General features: G+C 40.3%; 1 long non-coding RNA gene across 1 annotated transcript in view; it reads right to left on the bottom strand.

Annotated features, from left to right (window-relative positions):
- Window positions 1–243: 243 nt before the first annotated feature.
- Window positions 244–23900, bottom strand: part of LOC308394275 — a 37146-nt gene continuing 13489 nt past the window's right edge. Inside the window, exon 3 of the long non-coding RNA XR_013971154.1 lies at window positions 244–311. This is a non-coding gene — a long non-coding RNA (uncharacterized lncRNA). The remainder of the gene's footprint in view (window positions 312–23900) is intronic.

Raw genomic sequence — 23900 nt, 5'->3', positions numbered from 1 at the left:
TCGACTAATGCCACTCTCCAGTGACATGCTGTGAGTGCTACGCTGTGGGCTCTTGCTGAATGAAGCTGAGACAGCCACTGATGTTTCTTCATTAGTGACAGTTTTCTTGCGTCCACATTTTGGCAAATCCAACACTAAACCAGTTTCACGAAACTTAGCAAGCAGTTTGCTAACTGTAACATGGGAGATGGGTGGTCTCGTAGGGTGTCTTGCATTGAAATCTGCTGCAATGACCCGGTTACTGCGTTCACCAGATATCAACACAATTTCGATCTGCTCCTCACGTGTTAACCTCTTCGACATGTCAATGGCTGTGAACAAAGAGAAACTTGTAAATAACTCATGAAAGAATAAAGTTACGTTGAAACCAATCACACCATTGTTTTTCTTGTGACATTACCAATAAGTTTGATGTGTCACATGGCCCTCTTCCTATTGAAAAAAACAAAAGTTGTATCCAAGATTGCCAACTTCTAAATGGCCACCATGGTCACCACCCATCTTGAGGAGTTTGCCCCCTCACATCTACAAATGTGCCACAAACAGGACTTTAATATCACCAACCATTCCCATTTTATTACGGTGTATCCATATAAATGGCCCACCCTGTATAGTAAAAGTCTACTTGCACAGAAGAGTTATGCCTCTGTGGACAAACCTCACATCTGGCCTTCCAAAAACAGAAAACACCTTAAAAATGATTAGAAATAAGCTTGCTGATCAGTGGATCTCCTAACCACGTTGTCCTGTGTTGAAGTGTTTGCACTGCGATACACAACTTGCCAAAATGTTTAGGATAACCAGTTCTATTCTCTGCTGTGGATATAGTTAGAAAACTTGTATATGAGTTCCAGTGGACCCCAAAATGAAGCTGCTTATACCTCTTAGGCTACGTTCGCACTGCAGGTGAAAGCGCATCAAATCAGATTTTTTTGACCCTATGCGACCCATATCCGATTATGGTATGACAGTGCGAACGGCACAAATCCGATATTTTCAATTCCGATGTGGGTCACTTTCGTATGTGGTACTGAATCTGATACATATCTGATATTTTAGAAGCCGACTGCTGTTTGAATGGTCATGTCGCATTAAATCCGTCTTTTATGTCACTGACACAGACAGACGCCAATTATCAGTGCTGGAGAAGACATCGCGAACGCTTCCTGGCCATCCCGTGTAGATGTTAGTGAAAATGTTGGGAAGACAACGTTGGAGAAACGTGAACATTTTATTTATACTGTATAATTTGCAGGTTCTGACAGAAATCTGCAACTATCCTTTGAAGCACCGCTCCTCTCTAAAGCAGCAATAAGGATAATTATTAGGTTATTTACATTATTATGTAAATAACAAAATAACTTAAAGCAAAAGTTGGAAAACATAAAGTCCAAAGTCTTTATATTAAGGGCCATCAGTCAAACAATATTGTTTGCTCTGGGTCTAAACAGAACGCGTTGTGTGTGACGTCTTCTTTTGCACATGTGGGCCGTTTTGAGGGTTCACACTAGAGCGCGTTTGCTGTCGCATTTTATTTGTAGTGTGAACAAGCAGACAAAAAAATCGGATTTGATCAAAAAATCGGAATTGAGCATTAAGACCTGCAGTGTGAACGTAGCCTTAGTCTCCAGACTACACATTTACACAATCTGTATGTGCATGTGCTAATGACAAAATGCTGTTCAAAATACTGTTCACAACACAAATGCTGGCTTTAGTATTTATGAAAAAGCACATTTGTAACAGCCTCTCAGGCCTCAATATGTGTATGAATTTGGTATAGAATGAACAGGACAGGAATTTTCTCTACATAATCTCACTTACGCAGACGTCCAAGTTAAATTGACAAAAAGGACTCACATGGTGGTTTATGGTCCAAAAATGCACAAATTTGGCTTTAAATATTTTAGGAGGAGCTTCTGAGAATCAAGCTATATCAAAAACTTAGGTTTTGTCAAACAAAAATCTTTAAAGACAGAATAAAATCCAACTCTTTGAACAGGACACTAAAAATTCTGCTGTGCACACTTTAAAAGACTTTTCAGTTACTAAATCAAAATCTTACTAAACATAATTTATTTAAAACTGTATCCCTACAGACACTAGCCTCACTGAAATCACTGTGTATCCGGACATGAGTGATAGCTGCTGTGTTTAACCAGACGGATGGATGTCAATTTTGTTACCAGTGCTGGTATTGAAATAATGCTAGTGTGACAGGATTGATACTTTGTTTCTGTTCAATATGTAGTGTTAAACTGATTATTTTTCTGAAATAAAAAACACATACATACATACATACATAAACATGCACTATACTATTTTATTCATAGCCTAAAACACAATTATTAAACAGAAGTTGCCCCAAAGAGCTTTGGAGAGAGGCACAGTTAAATTCAAGGCCTCTAAAAAGCCCAATTTTAAAGTACACTAAAGGCTGAAAGGTAGATTTTGTTGTGTTAACTAAGTATTGTGGAAAATCAGCACTTTAGAGGTCATTAAAATGTGTTCAGAATTTGGAAATTTATGATATTGATTCATCCCAAAATTCATAGGTTAAAAGTATTAGTATCTGTATCTGCAGTACCGGCTCTGCATTTACTCTGTATGTAATCAATACCAAACTTTGCAGTATCACACAGCTCTACTGGACAGCAGTAATGAAAAGTTCATGGAGCAAGTTTAAAAGTAAAGTAGTTCAGGGACTCACATTTTCATAACTGCAGCTGAAAATGGCATCCAGCTTTGCTGTTTAAAACCTAATCTTTCACTCCGGCTTGTTTGTGAAAGTCAGAGGCGACGCAGCTAAAACATGACTCCTCCTCTGATCGGACAGGGGTCAAAATGATGATTCTTTATTTAATTTTTTTCCAGGAAGGGGGACGGTGACAAAGTTGCTTAAGATTGAAAGGGGTGCTCCAATTTCGGTTACATTCCTCAAAGTGACGTATACGTTGCAATTTATAAGGTGACATAAATGCCTCTGCCAGCAATATCCTGCCGCTGCTTCCCCCTCCTCCTCGAGCCCGGCCATGCTTTTAAAACGGCAGAGCCAGCGACATGCATCAAAGCAAACTGAACTGACTCAGACGGACATGCGTGACATTGATATTCATGGCGATCACGCAGGTCATTTAGGCCCGAAGTAGAGGGAATTATGCAGAAAGTGCAGAGTGAGGCAGATTTGTCAGACTGTGGAGCGTCTGGGACCAAAAGATGCCCTTGGACCAGCCCCTTTTTTTCTTTTTTCTTTTTTGGTGGACTTTCGTGTAGGGACAGGAGTGGATGTCTGTGTGTCCCAACGTGCACGATCGTGGACACGTGCTAATTTGTCATTGTCTCAATATGTCTTCCTGTTGATGAAGGTCTCGTAGACCAAAATATCAGTTTCTCCTCATGAATATGTAAGCAGGGAGATGAGGACAGCCTCTCAAAGGCATTTGAAGAATGTGCATCCTTGTCAGAACATCTTTACACTCCAATCATATTGTTTCTCATTTAGAGGATTTAGCATGTAATAAAAAGAAACACGGAGACCTGAACAAAAAAAAAAGGAAAGACTTGCACTACTACTTCAACTTTTCTCAACGTCTTTAAATGTCACATAAAACGTCAGATGGGGTGGGTTTTTCCTTTTTTGGGCGGAGGGGTATAAAATATACAGAAATTTGCATGTTGTGCTTGACAGATTCACCCTATCTCTTAGTAGAAGTGTATTAGCAATGCTGCAGTGATGAGCAAATGGAAGCAATTCCAGTCACCACAGCTTGCTCATGTCATTCTCTATCTAGGTCACAAGAACTGGGAGACCGGCAATGCTAACTGGCATCATTACTCCGCTAAGTGCTCGCCCCCTTTTGACTTATTGTGCATTTCTGATGTACTTTTTCCCAAATCCTTTTTTTTATTCAATACAGCATTTTTTTCTTTCAAAAGCTGCAAACAAAGGCAAGAGAGAAGAGTGGAATCCAAAGTCTGAGGCTCTGAGGCTTTGCACTATTATCAGAGGATCAAACATCACATTCTTTGATCTGGAGTGATTTTTAGGAGGGGGGAAACTCTCAAGTGAGGTCATCAAGGCTACAGAGGATGACTGGTATCAAAGTGATTGGGATATGAATGGAAGCACAGTCTTCACAGGAAATACCAAACCAGGCTGGTAACATGTCTTTGAATAATCCAGCATAAAAAAAAAGAAAAGAAAAATCTGGCGACGATAAAATGTTACTGATGTCGCCAAGCTGTATTTTTGGTCATCAAAAGGACTCCACAGATTTGATCACAGCCTTTCTAATGCATTGTGTAATCACTATTATAGGAATGAAAGAAAACAAAATGTACAATGTGTTTTTTCTAGTGAAAGAGGGAAGACCAGTAGATTCCAGTTGTTTCTGGCTCTACTATGCCAATGCCCTTGGAGAATTTGCAGTTAAACTGTCTAGACGGGCACATTTTATCAAATCTTTTTGAGCTACAGCATCTTTTGTTATCATTTGAGGAATCATCCTAATGTTCTTATCAGGTGATGTGACATACTGGTGAGAATTCACAATGTAAAGTTTGCCAAGTCACTCAGATAAGACTGAAATGGAAGGCAAATTCATTCAAATTCAACTCTTTTCTACTCGGCACACCAGACTGTGGCTACTGTCTGGTTCATGTCGTTTCTTAAGCGTCCTAAAAATGGCAAATGTTTACAGTGCAGGGCCAGGTTCTTTATGAGGCCATATGTGCTGGTCAGGTCTGTTTTCAGTCAGGCTCTTACAATCTGCTTTCACTTTTTGCCTGGAACCTGACGGATGGCCTCCTTTTGCCAGCAGTTTAAGATCAAGGAAGTTCAGCGGTATCGCAAGGAAGTGCACTCTAGAGCCTGCCACATGGTGTCCATTTAGCTGCTCTATGTCTTAGCGATTGAGAAAATGAATCTCATAGTGTTCACAGCATGTGTGTCAGATTATTTTGCATTAAGAACTACAGTCCTGTTATTGCCTTTCTCTATCCTTCAAAACGGAATGTCATATTCATGTCATATTCTAAACTGCAAAATATCTTTGACATTGCACACACTTTTGACTACCCCCCCCCCCCCCCCCACACACACACACACACACACACACACACACACACACACACACACACACACATACAGTACTCAGCGTAACCACACCTCTGCTAACATTAGCCTCACTATTTACATACATTATTTGCTATCAGTGTTTAATTGGCATTGACTGAGTTGTCGTTTGCTCCGTTGCCAAACAGGCATACAAAGGCTGCAGGCAAATTGGACATACCTGTTGCCTAACCTTTCTCTTCTGTTAACATCTAGCTTATTGATACCTAGCACCCCAACTAGCAAAGAAAAACGTAAAATTCATGTAATGGGCTAATTTATTGCTAAATATAGCGTTGAATCTAAAACTGTAATTTGACTCCGACTATGCTAATGATAGCTAGGTTTGCATTTATTGGCATGTAATATAAGAGTTCACAACATCCAATAGCTGGCACAACAATCACAGTCACAAATTTATACAGCAGATTGTGCAGACCATAGGGTACAAACTCTTGTTGTAAGCTAACCAAAATATTATAAATATAACTGAGACATACGAAGTTATGTTATTCATACTTTGTTCTGAGGTGGGTTCCCAGATAGCCTCTGTGTGGGGTTAAATGTAGATAATGATCAAACTCGTCCAAACCAAAGAAATCAGCATTTAGAGTTGGAAACATTTTATTTAAAGCCTGAGTGGCAGAGGTATAAAGACTGGTTAGTGACCAGTGGCAAGTTAGTCTTCTTTGCAAAATATAAGCGACCATAGCAATCTGCTAGGGACCAAAGCAATGATTTTTGGTGCACGTTACCATGTAGTGTTTAGGAAGGAGGTTACGTGGTTGGTTTTGTTTTGTACAGTATAAATGGAGGCCGTTGCATTGAACTGTTGCTACATAAATAAAACCAAGCTGAATCTGTAGTGCTGACACAGCTGGACCTGACATGAAAGCAACACTGGTTCTCACTAAATAATCACGACATTTCCTCTGCTTTTTAAAGCAGACCTCACTAGACTGGAAGGCTGTTACAAAAATATCACATTTGCCAATGTGAAAGTGAAGGAAATGACTGTTTAAACAGCAATATCCCAGGGTGGAGGGATCGCAACATGCTTAAAATGAGTTTAGGGGGCAATAAGATGCAATAAAAGTTGTGTTTTTGTGGGTTTTTTTTAACAGGTACACTCGTACCTTAATGGATGTCTTGCAAAATTACATCACACAGGTTCAGTGGTTTAGCCTACATTAAAATGTGTAGGTTAAATGTAGCAACAAAAAACAGGTGTTTATCAGCTCTCCTTTTTTCCGTGCATGGCCTCATAAACAGTGAATGAGCAAAGACTAAACTGATTTGGTGTTTTTTCCTGAAACGTGACAAATGGTTTCAAGTGGAAGAGGTTTACATGACTAGGAAGTTCATTGTTTGCCAGTGACCTGTTTTCTATCTTTCTATCTTAGATCTCAGCGATAGTGAAATCCTTAATGTGCTTTTTTGTGCTTTTCTCCAAAATGTCTCATTTTTTATTTTCTGCTAGTTTAAATTGTATACTTCTAAGCTCTTGGGGAGGAAATAAAGTCAATGGTGGAGTATAAACTTAGTGAGTCAAACTAAACAACCATTTTTTTCTTTTCTCTTATCCGGTTAAGTGCCATTAGACTTAAACCCTGTGGAAAAATTAGAAACTTGGGCGATGTTAAGTTCCTTGTAATTTCCTTCTGAAATGAAGGAAAGCTAGTTATTTTGAAACTCAACCCTAAGATGTCACATGTGTCACGTCAGAAAAGTCTGCAGGCCAACACCTGACAAACACCATCCTTCCCACGGGAAACATCTTGCGGTAATCCAATCTGTACACACCACCAGCAATATAATCATAATCATTCCTTTATTATTTATGAAGACCTGAAATGAACTCAGTAAAGAATCCCTGGCATCAATAGGATGCCTGCATTTACATTTGTTAAAATAAACAGGGTTAGGTCTGCTTCGTGCTTTGCTCACCCACCAGGCGACTCATCTTTATGCTGAGTGGCTACAGAGGAATCGCTTCTTGATAAAAAAAAATTAATAATAATAATAATAAAAAAGAACCTGGGGTTTGCATTTACATTAAACGATGGAAATGTATTCTCGAGCAGCTTGTGATAAAGCCATATAAAGGAATTCAACGAGACCAAAAAATGGGTCATAGGATTATGGCAAAGTATTTCACAAACAATTGTCTTCTTAGTGCTGCAAATCTTCACTGCCCTGCAGGATTATCTGAAGAAAAGGATCACACATCAGAAACACGGGATGGAGATGGAGCTTCAGCGGAGCACTTTTAAAGGATGTTAAAAGCAGAATTTCTCAATTTGTTTAAGTGAAACTCGACGCAACCCACTTCCTTGTCTTTTCCACTGCATCCAAAGCTGTTTGTGAGGAGCTTTTATATTTACACACACACACACACACACAACCTCCCAGTTGAATGCACAGCCGAGGTCAAGGGTCATTAGCTCATATGTCACACCTTGACAGCCTCACTCTCCCGTTTCAGCAAGGAGACGTGTCCCTGTGGTCGTCCCTCCAATACCCATCAAGCCCCCCCACACTTTTAAGTCAAAGCAATCGGCTTGTCAAGAGCCAAGACATGAACTGAAGTTCATCACTGTGGCCTCTTGCCAACGATTAACTGTTTGAAGTTGCAATGTGACTGACTGTATCGGATGAATTCCAAAGAGTGCAAATTCAGCGAGGAAACAATCGCTGAAATATTTATAAGAAAGTGGGGCGGCTATAGGCTGTGTGCCAAATGTTGAATTTGTTATAGAAACCCTGCATGTGGGAGTACATCATTGCATTGTGCTGGAATCATTATTTAAATCAGAAAAATGCAACTATGACTCAGAGGAGTCAACATGTAATCTATGTGAACTGGAAATACCAAGTAAAACTGCATTTTCTTTTTCAAAGTTTGAAATGCCAGATGTTTAGTGCAGTTCAGTGCATTTTTCCGTGCAGTGATTAACAAAATAAATTGAAATTCAATTCAGTGTACTGACACTTTGTAATACCCTCTCTATATAACAGTTTTTGCCTTTCCTGCTCTGGATTCTGTTTGCCTATTGTGCTGGATTAATGCTTTTTATTTTATAATACTTTGTCTGGCTATTGCAAAGCCAACATTGGCTTGTGGCGTTCTTGTGCGCTGCTGCTCTTAAAGCTGGAGGCTGGTTCCAAAAGCGAGTCGGTCCTCAGACTCTTTACTCACCCTTTTAAAACTGCATCATTGCAAGCTGAGGTGCCTTAAGTGAGTGCAGTCGACTGGCCCACTGGCTATTGAGTAGGCCTCACCTTGAAAAATGTGATTCATGAACTGAACATCTCAACAGTGTTTTGCATTGCTGGTGATTTCTTGCCTGATGTAAGGGTTCATTGTATGGAAAACCAGTTGGGAAAAGCAAAAAATCTATAATTTTGTATTTGTAAATTACTTAGGACTGATTAACAAGTTATTTAGCATCACCAGTTGACCTATCAGGCATGTCGTTGGGCTGTGGAAGGAAGCCAGAGTAACTGGGGACAACCCATACAGGAAAGACAGACAACCATTCACACTCACAATCAAACCTTCTGTGTATATTTCCCATGTCTCTATCTGTTAGCATTGTGATAGATTGTCAGCCTGTCCAGAATGTACCCCACCTCTTGCTTCTTAACAAACTGACAGCTGGAATAAGCTCCAGCCTCCCTGTGACCCTGGATCACAAGCTACTGGTCCGGACGGGATTCCCGGCCGCGTCCTCAGGTCATGCGCGGCTCAGCTGGCTGGAGTGTTCACGCACATCTTCAACCTTTCCCTCTCTCTGTCTGTAGTCCCAGCCTGCTTCAAAATGGCCACCATCGTCCCTGTACCCAAATCCTCCACCATCTCCTCATTGAACGACTGGCGACCTGTAGCCCTGACCCCCATCGTAAGCAAATGCTTCGAGAAGCTGGTCAGGGACTTCATCTGCTCTGCACTACCCGACTCACTGGACCCTCTACAGTTTGCATACCGCCACAACAGGTCCACTGATGATGCCATAGCCCTGACACTACATACTGCCCTGTCACACCTGGAGAAGAGAGACACGTATGTGAGGATGCTGTTTGTAGATTACAGCTCAGCATTCAATACCATCGTTCCCTCGAAGCTGGACAGGAAACTGCAGGATCTAGGACTGAGCAGCTCCCTCTGCAGCTGGATCCTTAGCTTCCTGTCTGACAGACGCCAGGTGGTCAGACTGGGCAGCATCACCTCATCCCCCATCACACTGAACACTGGTGCTCCACAGGGGTGTGTACTGAGCCCTCTCCTGTACTCACTCTACACCTACGACTGCACAGCCACTAACAGCTCCAACATCATTGTGAAGTTTGCGGACGACACTACAGTGGTGGGTCTTATCACCAACGGTGATGAGACGGCTTACAGGGAGGAGGTCAGCACCCTGACCCACTGGTGTCAAGACAACCATCTCACCCTCAACGTCGCAAAGACAAAGGAGTTGTTAGTGGACTTCCGGAGGTGCAGAGAAGTACACACCCCCATCACCATCAATGGCGCTGCTGTGGAGAGAGTGAGCAGCTTCCGGTTCCTTGGCGTACACCTGGCTGAGGATCTTACGTGGTCAGTACACACAAACAAAACAGTGAAGAAGGCGCAGCAGCGCCTCTTCTTTCTCAGGAGACTGAAAAGATTCGGCATGAGCCCCCGCATCCTCAGGACCTTCTATCACTGTGCCATTGAGAGCATCCTCACTGGATGCATCACCACCTGGTATGGCAACAGCACCGCCTACAACTGCAAAGCTCTCCAGCGAGTAGTGCGGTGCTCTGAACGGATAATTGGAGGTGAGCTTCCCTCCCTCCAAGACATCTACAGGAAGCGGTGCCTGAGGAAAGCGGGGAGGATCATCAAGGACTCCAGTCACCCAAGCCATAAACTGTTCAGACTGCTTCCATCAGGAAGGAGGTTCTGCAGCATCCGGTCCCGTACCAGCAGACTGAGAGACAGCTTTTTCCATCAGGCCATCAGACTGCTGAACACGTCATAGACACCTCAGCTTCACTACTGGAACTTCAACATTATGCACTCCACACTGTATATAAATGCCACTTGTTTTGCACATATTCAACTCTGTATATTTTATATATTTTATTATTATTATTATTATTATTATTATTATTATTACTTTATTTTATTTTTTTACTATTTAATTTGTAAAAATGTGTATACACACACACACACACACACACACACACACACACACACACACACACACACACACACACACACACGTAGGAAAATATTTAGTATACACATCCAGAAATGCATACACTATTATATATTGTACATAGATTTATTAGTTTCAGGTTGGCCATTCTTGTATTTTGCTCGTTTGTGTTGTTGTGTTTGCACATCTCTGTTGCTTGTGGGGCTCGCACACAAGAATTTCACTCGCATGTGCTGTGCCAGTGTGCCTGCACATGTGATGTGACAATAAAAAGTGATTTGATTTGATTTGATTTGGATTAGACAAGTGTTTAAGAAAATGGATGAATAACTATCAGGCATCTACAGTGGGGCAAAAAAGTATTTAGTCAGCCACCGATTGTGCAAGTTCCCCCACTTAAAATGATGACAGAGTTCAGTAATTTGCACCAGAGGTACACTTCAACTGTGAGACAGAATGTGAAAAAAAAATCCATGAATCCACATGGTAGGATTTGTAAAGAATTTATTCGTAAATCAGGGTGGAAAATAAGTATTTGGTCAATAACAAAAATACAACTCAATACTTTGTAACATAACCTTTGTTGGCAATAACAGAGGTCAAACGTTTACTATAGGTCTTTACCAGGTTTGGACACACAGTAGCTGGTATTTTGGCCCATTCCTCCATGCAGATCTTCTCGAGAGCAGTGATGTTTTGGGGCTGTCGCCGAGCAACACGGACTTTCAACTCCCGCCACAGATTTTCTATGGGGTTGAGGTCTGGAGACTGGCTAGGCCACTCCAGGACTTTCAAATGCTTCTTACGGAGCCACTCCTTTGTTGCCCGGGCGGTGTGTTTTAGATCATTGTCATGTTGGAAGACCCAGCCTCGTTTCATCTTCAAAGTTCTCACTGATGGAAGGAGGTTTTGGCTCAAAATCTCACGATACATGGCCCCATTCATTCTGTCCTTAACACGGATCAGTCGTCCTGTCCCCTTGGCAGAAAAACAGCCCCATAGCATGATGTTTCCACCCCCATGCTTCACAGTAGGTATGGTGTTCTTGGGATGCAACTCAGTATTCTTCTTCCTCCAAACACGACGAGTTGAGTTTATACCAAAAAGTTCTACTTTGGTTTCATCTGACCACATGACATTCTCCCAATCCTCTGCTGTATCATCCATGTGCTCTCTGGCAAACTTCAGACGGGCCTGGACATGCACTGGCTTCAGCAGCGGAACACGTCTGGCACTGCGGGATTTGATTCCCTGCCGTTGTAGTGTGTTACTGATGGTGACCTTTGTTACTTCGGTCCCAGCTCTCTGCAGGTCATTCACCAGGTCCCCCCGTGTGGTTCTGGGATCTTTGCTCACCATTCTCATGATCATTTTGACCCCACGGGATGAGATCTTGCGTGGAGCCCCAGATCGAGGGAGATTATCAGTGGTCTTGTATGTCTTCCATTTTCTGATGATTGCTCCCACAGTTGATTTTTTCACACCAAGCTGCTTGCCTATTGTAGATTCACTCTTCCCAGTCTGGTGCAGGTCTACAATACTTTTCCTGGTGTCCTTCGAAAGCTCTTTGGTCTTGGCCATGGCGGAGTTTGGAGTCTGACTGTTTGAGGCTGTGGACAGGTGTCTTTTATACAGATGATGAGTTCAAACAGGTGCCATTCATACAGGTAACGAGTGGGGGACAGAAAAGCTTCTTACAGAAGACGTTACAGGTCTGTGAGAGCCAGAGATTTTCCTTGTTTGAGGTGACCAAATACTTATTTTCCACCCTAATTTACGAATAAATTCTTTACAAATCCTACCATGTGCATTCATGGATTTTTTTTTCACATTCTGTCTCTCACAGTTGAAGTGTACCTCTGGTGCAAATTACTGACCTCTGTCATCATTTTAAGTGGGGGAACTTGCACAATCGGTGGCTGACTAAATACTTTTTTGCCCCACTGTATGTCTGTGTGATAGTCTCTGGATATGGCTTGCTATGCAATCTTGCTGATCACAAGAGTATGTTGCAGCTGTTTTGATCTTCTATAAACACTTTAAAGTGCAAACTGAGCATTTCTTGGTGGCTCTTACAGTAAAGGAAACAAACAAATTCTTGGGCACCGAACACTGTTGTTCTATCAGGTGTTGGTGGCGTTGAAAAGATGTGTTCAACATGTGTTTTGAGGATTGAATATTAACAGAAATTGCCTCTTTTTTAAGAAATATATCAGATATAAATCAGATAATCAGAAAATAATAGAGAGAATAATAAAGAGAAAACCCCAATAAACTTGGCAACAGTGGGAAAGAAAAACTTCCTTTTAACAGAAATCTCTGGCACACCCAGGCTCAGACATCTGTTGAGACCAGTTGGGGGTGAGGGGAGGGAGAGCAGAGGAGAAATTAATAATTACTAATGACTAAATTCAGAGAGGTTTCTAAACACATAAACAGCGAAAAGAGATGAGTGAAAAAGAAACACTCAAAGTGGAATAGGCCTAGTCTGCTGGGGGCTTCCCATGATGCACTAAGGGAGGATCCAGGGTTACCTGATCAAGCCCTAACTATCTACTTTATCAAAAAGGAAAGTTTTAAACCTAATCTTAAAAGTAGAGATGGTGTCTGTGTCCCGTATCCAAACTGGAACCTGGTTCCTCCAGTTCCCCTTTTAAATATCCTAGGTTCTAAAGTAAGCCAGAAGTCTGAGAGCGATCAGATAAACTAGGGCTTGATTATTCAAGACCTTGTATGTGATGAGAATGATTTCGATACTAGTTTTAACAGGAAGTCATTGAAGAGAAGAATGCAGCAGTTTGGATCAGTTGAAGGCTTTTCAAACGATGACACTCATCCAGTGTGAGTGAGGAGTGATTTATAAGCATCCAGGTTAGACCAGTTGGGACTGAGACCCACCTCACAATGACATCAGTGCCATGATGCATTGGATTATGCACATCTATGAGATGCCAGTGGTTTTGACAAAACGTCAGTATTTGACTCTCTAGGAATGAAGACAAGCTGGTGAAACGGCCACATGAAATGTCGCTGGATACCACAGTTTGTGTGGAAAATCTGTGTGTAGCAAAAATGAGCAATAACTTTTGACTGATTGTTTGGTGAAACAACAGTTTAACTAAATGGATTCAAGAAATGTTTACTGAAGTACTCAAACCGCAGTTGCTGTTACCAGAGTAACAGTGGATTCTGCCAAATTAACCCAGACAAAAGCAATTGCAAGAACCTGTAAGGCTATTTGCCTCTTTGGAAATCTTGGTCTGGCCAGCACAGATAAGAAGCTGAGTTTGTTCGTCTTCGCCTACCTGGTTCACTCGAGGTTTCTTGCTGTAACCCTGCCAGTGATCCTGGATTAGTGTCCATGCAAACAGCTTTGTGACAAGAGGACCCAGAGTGGGAATCTGCTTGTACTAAGAGCCTTGCTCAAGTTGTTTTTACAAGGTCAACAGCCGCACCTGAAACGGCAGATGACAGGGACAAGTAATTCAAGGACTTCCAACGGCAACCGAGAATAAATGAAAAGCCTTGTCCTATATTCAGAAAGCCATTAGGGAGAAGCGAGGTCAATAATATTGAGAGGGAAACAGCAGAGTGCTGTTGGAGACAAAGTGGCCTTTTATGTTTTACTGAAAATGAAGAGACTCATTGACTTGTGCCAAATCTTTTTTCTTTTGACATTTCTCTCACTCGTGTTATGACTTTATTCGTCGTCTTTTGGTCTTTGGATGCCCTTTACACCTCAATATATCCCATGGCAAGCGAGCTGTGAACATAAACAGTGAAAGCAAGGAGAAGTATGTAAGAAGATAAATTCTCACCATAAAACATGCCGGTTGACTCAAAAGGGAAAAGGTCAGCCACAAGTTAAAAAAATAGGGTCAACTCCCCTTAAACTAGAGAGATCTTTCAATTGGGGGTTATGTTTAACATCTACAAGGTCACTGGCAACCAACTTAGGGTTAAGGTTGGGATTTTTGTTAGCCACATGCTAAACACACCAACTTTCAGAAACTAGAAGCTTTCTAAAATGGGAATATTTGCATTAAAAAGCAGTCAATAATAAAAAGACTGAAAGCAAGCATGTCTAATTCTCTCATATATTGCCAAAGGAGAACAATTGTTCCAATCACATGCAGCCACCCACCTTCAGTGCCCCCCACCCCCAAATCAGCCTTCTGTACACCACTGTTTATGCTCTGTACAAAAACACTTACCTCATGCTGACTTTTTCCTCGCTGGTCATATTTAGATTGCCGTGACAGCCTACCTGAGCTATCTGGGCCATGGTAAACTTTAGCGAGGCCTCGTTTACTCCTCTGGCTCGAATAATCATCACAAGACGCTGTAGCCTCCTGCTACGAAGAAATTATTTATCCTTTTCCTCAGCTGGGGCACAAACAGGACATGCTCACTTTGAGCCTCCCTCTCACATTTTAGGCGTTTCAAATAAAGCCCATTTGGATTCAACACTGTCCCCCGCGCGCATGTTTTTATCTCATTATGCTGCTTTTCTTGCGTGACTGCTAGATAATACTAAAACTAACAAAATTACGCTAGTCTTTCTGGTTAAACTCCAGTTCCGGAGGCTAAGATTGTATTTCGTTTAGACATAATCGGAGTGATTTGTTTCTCATGCTGGACAAAATGTTCCCTTGCCCTTGTTTTGCTCAAATTAATGTTTAGAGTAGTGGAGAGGCAATTACTGTACCCCACTTACCAATAATAAATCCCAAGTAGGAATATTAAGTCAAGTATAATAAATTTGCTTTTACAAAAGTGTTTATTTTACTCTTTAAAGGGCAACAGCTTTTTGACTTAAAGTTCTGTTTGTGTGAGTCAACCATAAGAGTTGGGCACTACTGTAGCAGTGTGTGATTAATAAGTGTTTACACTATGTATATTTTGACTCTAAAAAACTGCTGTTAAATCCGGTTATAGATGCATTGCTGTAAGGAAGAGAGGCAAGAAACGCTGTTGCCTTGGCTGAATGTTTCCCTGGGAACGTTATGAGATGAAGGGTAAAATTATCCGACAAACAAATGCTGCATAGATTGCGAATGGTGGCAGACTCTTGAGGCGCGTAAAAAACATGAACACTAGACTGTTTGTGCATCCTGGCTGTAGTTCTTCTCCACAGTAAACATTATACCAACAACCTTAGGGGTTAAAAAAATCAACATCAAAGTGCCAAAAACTGCAGTAAATCCGTGGCCCGCTAGTGTCTGTTTAAATAAACTAAGTCAGCTCCCACAGACTCCATGTAACAGTAGAAATGAATGTTTTTACAGCTTTATCTGAAAAACTGTTTTTGTATCTAGCGCCAGTTTCATGCTTCATGACAACTATGCTGCCCTCAGAGATTTTGGTCCATATTTACATAATAGCATCCCACAGTTGCTACACATCTGTGAAGTTACTCCACTGTTCAACCACCTACCAAAGGTGCTCTGCTATAGAGGTCATTTGAGTGCAGTGAACTACAGATTGAAATGATCTGACCATTGTGACATGTTGCATTTTCCTGCTGGAAGTATTCAACAGAATTTGGGTGCCTTGTGACCGTAAAGGGATGGACATAGTCAGCAACAATAGTCAGGTAGGCTGTGGCATTCAAACAATGCTCAGATGTTTCTAAGGGTGCCAAAGTGTGCCAAGAAAACACCTACACCATTCCACCAACAGCAATAACCTGTACCACTGATGGATTCATGGTTTCATGTTTACACCAAACTCTGGAAACATTGCCTAGTCTTATGAGTCTCAAGTTCTTCTGCAACAGTAGAGTCAATCTTTTATTGTCCAAATTTGGTGAGCTTGTGTAAACTGTAGGCCAAGTTTGTTTTGAGCTGACAGGAGTTGCCAGTGCATTGTCTTCTGCTGCTGCTTCAAGGTTTGACATGTTATGCTAAATGTAACAAGTAATAATTTGAGTTACTGTTGCTTTCTTATCAGGCTGAAGTAGTCTGGCTGTTCACCTCTGACCTATGACATCAGCAGAGCATTTACTCCAAGAGAACTAATGCTCACTGGATGTTTTTCTCTTTTTACAGACCATCCTCTGTAAACTGTAGAGATGGTTGTGCCAGAAAATCCCAGCAGATCATTAGTTTTGAAATACTCAACCATCTCATCTAGCACCAACAACCACATTCAAAGCCATTCGAATCAATTTTCTCCCCCATTCTGATGTTTTGATTGATTGGTAATTTATTTCAACATGTGAACAATATACAAGTACATTTAGAAAAGAAATAAGAGAAAAAAAATACTATACAAATTACATACAAAAAAACATTCTGATTAATTTACATGTTGAAAGGGAGTGGGAAGAAGTATACACTTATTTAATCCCACCCCTTTGCCATAAATTATCAGTGAATATTTAGTCAGCTTCCTTACTGATATAATTTGTAATAAAAATAGTGAACAGATTTCTGATATACTATATACTATAATATCACATCATGAATTTTTTGTTTGTTTGTTTTTAAATAGAGATGTTCACTTAATTTAAATATTTTCCTTTTCGTTATAGATCGAGAAGATCATATTTTTATAACTCTTTTTGAACAGTTTTATGTTTGGACATTGCTTTAATTCCATATTCAGTTTGTTCCATAGTTTCACTCCATGAACAGAAACACAAAAGCCTTTTCTTGTAGTACGTACCTTCATTGTTTTGAAGTTACAAAAACCCCTTAAATTATAACTTCCTTCTTTCAAAAAAAACATACTCTGAATATTACCTGGCAGTTCTTTATTTTTTGCTTTGAATAGAATTTGTGCTGTTTGGAATTTCACTATATCGTCAATTTTCAATATTTCAGACTGCAAAAATAGTGAGTTTGTATGTTCCCTATAACCTGCATTGTGGATGATTCGAATTGCTTTTTTTTTTGAAGAGTAAAAAGTGAATGTAATGTGGTTTTATAGTTATTGCCCCAGACCTCTGCACACTAGCTTGGGGCAGGGATAGCTCAGTAGGTAAAGTGGTCGCCCCATGATCGGAAGGTCGGCGGTTCGAATCCACTTAACGGCTACCCTGAGGTACCCCTGAGCAAGGTACCGTCCCTACACACTGCTCCCCGGGCGCCTGCTTAGTGGGCTGCCCACTGCTTCACTGAGTGAATGGGTCAAATGCAGAGAAAAACAAGTAATTTCCCCATGGGGATCAATAAAGTATCCATTATTATTATTATTATTATTAAATATGGTGAAACCAGTGAACAGTAGAGAATATGAAGTGATGTTCTGTCGAATACCTGTTTTGCCTTGTTTAGTACTGCAATGCTTCGTGATACTTTGGAATGAATATATCTTACGTGAGCTCTCCAGTTAAGTTTTTCATCTATTATTACCCCCAGAAATTTATTTTCACTGACTCTTTCAATATCAACACCATTTATTTGAATCTTTGCATTCGTATTTAAACTACTATTTCCAAATAACATCAGTTTAGATTTATTCAAATTTAATGATAATTTGTTTTTACCAAGCCAGAACTTCACTTTACTTATTTCATTAGTCATATCCTCCAATAAATTCTGCAGATCATCACCAGAGCAAAAAATGTTTGTATCGTCAGCAAAGAGAACCATTTTTAATACTTTGGACACTTTACAGATGTCGTTAATGTACAAGTTGAAGAATTTTGGACCCAAAACTGACCCTTGGGATACACCACAAGCAATGTCCATACATAAGGAGCAACCACCATTTATTTTCACAAACTGCTTTCTGTCACTTAAATAACTCCGGACCCAATCTAAAACTACCCCTCTGACACCATAACGTTCCAGTTTTCTTATTAATATATCATGATCTATAGTGTCAAATGCCTTTGTCAAGTCTATGAATAACCCAGCCACATATTGCTTTTTGTCTATGGAATTTGTGATGTATTCTATTGAATCTAATAGTGCCGATGATGTTGATCTGCTTGATCTGAATCCGTACTGACTCTCAGTGAGTAGTTTATGTTTATCTATAAATTTTTCCAGTCTGTTTTTAAACAGTTTTTCAAGAACTTTTGAGAATTGAGGTAGTAAAGAGACAGGCCTGTAGTTTGTGAAATGGTGTTTGTTTCCAGATTTGTATAGAGGTATAACTTTTGCTATTTTCATTCTGTCTGGAAATCGACCAGTTTGAAATGATAAATTACAGATGTATGTAAATGGTTTTATAATAGCCTCAATGACTCTTTTAACCACTATCATATCAATATCATTACAATCCAAAGATTTGTGATTTTTACATTTTTTGACAATTTCAAGAACTTCATTTTCATCAACGGCTGTGAGAAACATAGAATATGGATTTCTGTCAATCAGTGTATCGGTTTTTTCCTGTGCTTTCCCAGGATGAGTGATTGTTCTTGCTAAATTTGGTCCAGCAGTTACAAAGAATTCATTGAGACTATTTGCCAGAACATCCATATTGTAGTCTTCATGGTCATTACAAATGAAATACTTGGGATAGTTCTTTTGTCCAGTCCCACATTTTATAACACTGTTCAGGATTTCCCATAATCTTTTATTATTATTTCTATTTATATCTAATTGCTTCTTATAGTATTCCTTTTTACTAAATCTAAGTATATTAGTTAACCTATTTTTATATCTTTTGTATCTGATTTCAGCATCTTTAGTTCTCGTTCTTAAGAACTCTCTGTATAGAGCATTTTTCTTTATACATGCATTTTGCAGACCTTTTGTTATCCATGGACAGTCCATATATTTCTGTTTCCTACTATATTGCTTTATTGGACAGTTGGTATTGTACAGTAATGTAAATATTCTAAGGAATTTATTATAAGCACTATTAACGTCCTGTTCCTGATATACTTCACCCCAGTTTTCCTTCAATAAATCTTTTTTAAATGCATTCATTCTTTCTTCTGTTCTTACTCGTCTGTACTCTTTTTTTACTGTCCATTTTATTGATCTTGTAATTCCTATCATAGATTGTAAAAATTGGAAGATGGTCACTTATGTCGTTAATCAGGAGTCCACTTACAGTCTTATTTTCAATGTCATTTGTAAAAATGTTGTCTATGAGAGTTGCACAATGTGATGTAATCCTGGTAGGTCTAGTAATTTTAGGGAATAGGTTCATACAGTGCATTGTGTTTATAAATTCCTCAGTGGTTTTATGTTTATTTGGGTTTAGCAAATCAATATTGAAGTCTCCACAAATGAAAACTTTTTTGCGAGCTATTTCAATAAATGTTTCTTCTATCCAGTCTTTAAATGTCTCAATACTACTACCTGGAGCTCTGTATATACAGCTAATGATTACATTTTTACTTTTTTCTTTACAAATTTCAACTGTAATACATTCTAGTACATTATCAATCACCATCGTCATCTTTTCCACCACATTAAATTTCAAGGATTTGTCCACATACAAGGCCACTCCTCCTCCTCCTTTGTTTCGCCTAGTTATAAATGTGAATTCATAACCCTCCAGTTCAAAGTCTGTTCCTTTTTCCATATTGATCCAAGTTTCTGATAAGGCAATGACACTAAATGGATGTGAAAACTGGTTAAGATATTCTTTGATATGACTAAAATTAGCATAGAGACTTCTACAGTTAAAGTGGATAATTGATCATTTATTCTCAGTTTTAATCCTCTGATTGTAGTCTTTATTTGTATAGTAGCAGCAATTGTTAGTGTTAGATGAGAAAAAGTTGTTGTCTGGATCTATTTCATATTCCAAGTCATGTGTATTGTGATCCATATAGTTAAATGTTTTCAGTTCCAATTGATCATATTCTGCAACTGTCTGACTGATGCAGCTGATTCTTCCAGATGTATCTGAGTTCTTCCTTCCAGTGTGTGTCATAAGTGAGTGTGTGGTTGTCTGTTACCTTGTTTGCCGTCCAGATAGTGTTGCTCACTGATATTTTTCGAGATCCGCCATATTTTTAATGGTCAGAACTTTGGCTTCCTCTGGTGATCCGTTTAGTTTAATGAATATTTTGCAGTTCGTCGTCCAAGTGCTTTGGATTTTTCCCAGCTTCTTAAGGTGTCGCGCTTTTTTGGCTATTTCAGCGTTGTGTTTGGTTAGATGTTCATTGATAAAGACATTAGATCCTTTTAATTTTCTTCCTTGTTTCAGCAGCGTAATCTTGTGCTTTCGATTTACAAACCTTAATATAATAGCCGGTATGTTAAGATAAGATAAGATAAGATAAGATAACCTTTATTAGTCCCACACGTGGGAAATTTGTTTTGTCACAGCAGGAAGTGGACAGTGCAAAAGTTATGAGGCAAAAATTAGAATACAATAAGAATAAATACAGTACACAACTGTACAGAATAGAATAAAATAAAATACTATATACAGTAGAATAAAATAAAATAAATATACAATAAGATAAAAATAGAATACAAATACTATATACAACTGAGTAAAAATACAACGATGACAGAAAGGATTATTGCACTTAGTATTATTGCATATGTATGGATGTGTGTGCTTGATCAGTTAAAGTCTTTATTATGGAGTCTGACAGCAGTGGGGAGGAAAGACCTGCGAAATCTCTCCGTCCCACACCGTGGGTGCCGCAGTCTCCCACTGAAGGAGCTGCTCAGTGCTGTCACAGTCTGCTGCATGGGGTGGGAGATGTTGTCCATCAGGGATGACAGCTTAGCCGCCGTTCTCCTGTCACTCACCACCTCCACTGGGTCCAGAGGGCATCCTAGAACAGAGCTGGCCCTTCGGATCACCCTGTTCAGTCTCTTCCTGTCCCCAGCAGAGATGCTGCCGCCCCAGCAGACCACACCATAAAAGATAGCAGAAGCCACAACAGAGTCATAGAATTTCTTCAGGAGTGGGCCCTCCACTCCAAACGACCTGAGTCTCCGCAGCAGGTACAGCCTGCTCTGCCCTTTCCTGTAGAGGGCGTCTGAGTTATGAGTCCAGTCCAGTCTATTGTTCAGATGAACACCAATGTTGCCGTTCCTCCTGGGAAGAGGGTGGCATGCTTCGACAGAGTTACAGTCCAGGGCAATCCCTTTGGACCGCAGGAAAGCAGCCACCTGTTGTTCCGTGGAGCTAATGTCAAGCTCTCCAGGTTCCTCATTGCTGTCAGCGGTCACCGCCTGAGCGTATGACCGGGGTTTAATATGGAGCCCAGTGATGATGACGTCGTTTATCCTGGAGTATTGTTCCAGGTCAGCGACCTTACTTTCCACGTATGCAATCTTTTTATCTTTTTCGGCATTTTGGATGCGGAGGAGCTTTACCTCTTCCACAATTTCAATGATATTTTTCTGCTGCAACCTGATAGTAGAAATTTCCTCCATTATGTTCGCTTTGAGCTTCAGCAGATCACCTTAACCATGTGTACAAGTCTAAATGCATTGAGTTGCTGCCGTGTTTTTTGTTGACTAAAAATCTGTGTTAACAAGCAGTTGAACAGGTGTACCTAATAAAGTTTATTGTTAGGGAATATTGTATTTTTGTTCAATAAATGTCACAAAAACTTCTCAGGAAGGTGCCGGGTTACAAATATTTGGTGTTATGACTGCAGCCCTTGGGCCTTTTGGGTTTTTTTTGTTTTACTTTTCCTTTTTTCGTGTTCTTTTCTCTGGGGGGGCGGGATTTATGCAGCCACTCGCTGATGACAAATGGTTCCAACTTCCCATTTCACAGATGATTGTCACTTGCAAATTATGCGTAGATTTGTGACTCCTTCAGTGCTGTTGTGTGCTCTTAACAAAGAATTAATGTATGACCTTGTGTCTTTGCTGCTAACTGCTAGTCAGTCCCAAATGGCCTTCTCTTCATCTTACACATGTTACGAAAGTAACAAATAATGGATTACATGCTTATGGAACACAGTTCACACTGTACACAACAATTTGCATGATGATTTATGCAGCAGACTCTCCATACGTGCACCAGGTGAGACCTTATTTGAATAGCAAATAGGTTCTTCTGCTGTCAGTGCTTTGGGAAGGGATGATATTTTGACAAGAGTCAGAAGGAGTGACAGAAAAAGATGATGACAGGGAGGCGACAAGGTGGTTACCAGCTGGGAGAGAGAAAAACAGCAGAATTGTATATGTATGTGCAGATGCAGGGGTGGTAGAACACGGAGGGAGACAGAAAAATGCATGTGTTCAGGCATGGAATAGAGAAATGAATATATGCATACGGGGTTAGGTGGGGGGAGGAGGGGGGTGGAAAAAGAGGAAGAGGAAACTGAAAACAGGACTGTTTGTACAATATGAGACAAGACAAAGCTACACAAAGAGGGAGAAAGGAACAGACTTGGGAGCGAGGACAATGATGAAGAGACAATACGGGACTAAAGAAAACGAGAGCTGGAGCTCGCTCACTGTGTTTATAGGTCCCAGATGTCCGGAGGTAATTGTGCAGAGGGATTGCTCTGCAGACATCTGGCTGCTGAGAGTGCCATATTCTTTCAAGCAGACACACGTTCGCACAAATCCATCTCAAGAGTGCCACATAATCCCATTTGATGCATTGCTTAAACCATATAACCTAGGTTAATTTAAATCATTCAGGTTCCCCTTCTTTGATGGAAGCCACCAAATGAAGGGGGATTCTTTTGAGAGTTGGCTAGAATCTCCCTTTAGATGAACTTGTAAATTCTCGAGGTCTAAAAGTTTTTCTTTGAAAGGTTTCACTAACAAACTGATTTAATAAAAGAAATAATCTACTTTGCAGAACACCACTGTGCAATACCGCAGGAAGCAAGTGAAGAATAGCATGAACCAAGCTGTGATTCTACTGCTTCTGACAGCTGAAGTGCAACTTTGGGTTTTGATATGCTGTTTGGACATCCATCTTTGTCAGCTCTGTAAATGGGGAGAAAGAAAGTCCCACTCTCTTCCTCCCGGCATCACTTTTGTCTATTGGCTCAGGTGGATTGGGATTTGGTTTAAGACGTGGTGGACTGTTTGATGCTGTTGCCATGTTTCCAGTTTGTGACTGCTTTAAAAATTTGCTCTGATGCCTGCAGTCCACCTTGAGGAGCCAGACTGGAGCTTTTTCTATTCCAAATCCTCTTCCTTTCAAGTCTGCTGGTTCATGTGCGCCTTCGGGGAAGTGATGTTGAATTCCGGCTGGCAGAACGCCTTTGAAACTATCTGAAATGTTTATACAATCTATTATTGAATTTTGGTTATTGTAACAACACTGCCAGAGCCAATTCATTCATATGGTCTGCAAAAGCTGTCCACGGGGTTACTTGAGCAGTCTTGCTGACAGTTTCTTATTCTCTATCCACATTTGGTTCTATCCTTTCCCCAATTAGCCAATCATAAGTGATGAGTACCATTAGCTGGACAGCTACCTGTACTCCTCATTAAAATTTTAATCAAGGGCAGTCCAAGGCAGTGTGATTGCTAACAGTGCTTGTATAGGTCACCCTGTCTGAGAGAGACTGAGCATTCTCAATCATGCATTTTGTCAAGGAAATTGTGGGTGGTGGAACTGCTTGATGCTTTGGGTAGTTTGCATATTATTATTCAACCCGCCTCCATCTGCTGTTATATGAACCTTAGACCGCTCCACATTTGAAGGGAAATAAAAAGTATAGTTGC

This window comes from Rhamphochromis sp. 'chilingali' (genome assembly GCF_963969265.1).
Source record: "Rhamphochromis sp. 'chilingali' genome assembly, chromosome: 3".
Lineage (NCBI taxonomy): Eukaryota > Metazoa > Chordata > Actinopteri > Cichliformes > Cichlidae > Rhamphochromis > Rhamphochromis sp. 'chilingali'.
Note: the sequence above shows the minus strand (reverse complement) of the source record. Positions and strands in the feature narration are given on the sequence as shown.